This window comes from Ctenopharyngodon idella, chromosome 14, assembly GCF_019924925.1.
Source record: "Ctenopharyngodon idella isolate HZGC_01 chromosome 14, HZGC01, whole genome shotgun sequence".
In the NCBI taxonomy this organism is placed as follows: Eukaryota; Metazoa; Chordata; class Actinopteri; order Cypriniformes; family Xenocyprididae; genus Ctenopharyngodon; species Ctenopharyngodon idella.
The window spans coordinates 1,914,548-1,916,109 of NC_067233.1; positions in this window are offsets into that span (position 1 = coordinate 1,914,548).

The window sequence follows — 1,562 nt, forward strand, 5'->3', positions numbered from 1 at the left end:
CTATTTTAAATGTTAAGATGGCTTTAACACAAGCCGGCATAAAGTTTGTCTTTTAAACTTTTCAGTCTATTCAATCGAATGCTTTTTCTCAGGATGACAGTTGCCACACCAGTAAAACTGGTCCAGTTTCTGATCTATGGATATCCAAAATACCCTCTGTAAAAAAAAAAAACAAAACAAGAATTTTTGGCACTATCCAATGTTTAGATTTCATTTCATGCAAATTAGTGCATATTTAATTAGGCAATGCCTCATTTGCATAAATTTCAGAAAACTTGTATTACAGAACAGTGTACTGTAAAGTCACCTTTATTGATGTAGCGCTTTATACAATAAATATTGTTTCAAAGCAGCTTTGGTATAAACAGTGAAATAACAATTCAATGATGCAGTAAAGCAGAACTAAAAAGACAATAAACAGTCATTATTTAGTTGAAATCAGTTCAGTGTTGATTTAATTCAGTTTCAGTAACTGTGTAAAGTTAATCAATTATGAAATTAGTTCAATTTATCTTTAAAGAAGCTCTGCAAAACACTGACGTCATCTGTGTTCAGTCAAATCAATAATATTGCTGAATATTAAAGGGATAGTTCACCCAAAAATGAAAAATTCTCCACATGTAGTAATTTATAGTAAGTGTTTTTAAACCATACTATAGTAAAGTACTTGAATTAATTTGTTGTGGTAATATAACAACTACAGTAATATAAACAAATTACTTTACCCAATACTTCTACAACTATAGGCTATATTAAACTACAATTACACTACAGTGTAGTAAAAACTAAAGTATACTACAGTGTTTATTACAGTTGATCAGTTCGCTATAGTTAATAATACTACAGTATGCTGTAGCATTCGTTAGCAAAGTGTTGTAAATACTATAAATATATACAGTATACTACAATTTACTATAGTATGTTTCAAAAACACTAATATTTTTTCACATGCCAACTTGTTCCAAACCTGTATTCATTTCTTTCTTCTGTTGAACAACACAAAAGAAGATATTTTGATGGGCAACCAAACAGTTAATTAGCCCCATTGACTTCCATAGTATTTTTCCCCCATGCTATGAGGCGCATCAAATGTTTTGTTGATGACAGAATTTTCATTTTTTAGGGAACTATCCCTTTTAAGTGCCCCCAACTTTGATTAATCAACCGAGGAAGTATAGTAATATCTATTACTAAATGTTTACCTTATTCACCTGCGTTATCTTGCTTTAATATGTACAAACATTGTGTGAGGGAATGTACTGCAAACAGTTCCCGCCTAAACTGTGTGTGTTGTATTCACCCACACCCTTGTTTGAACGCTGCCATATTTAATCTACCGCTATTTGACCTGTAGTGCTGCGCACGCAATGATTTTTTACTGATAAACAGTAAAAAAACGGATATAGATGATTAAACATATTAGTCTTCTATATCAGATATATGTGCTAACGCAGAATTATCGATATTTGCTTTCATATTAGTTATGTTAGAATCGCGCGCAATTCGCAAAAGCTCTACTTTTTTCATATTCACGCCCCTCCTCCTCCTCGAAAAAGAAGTTC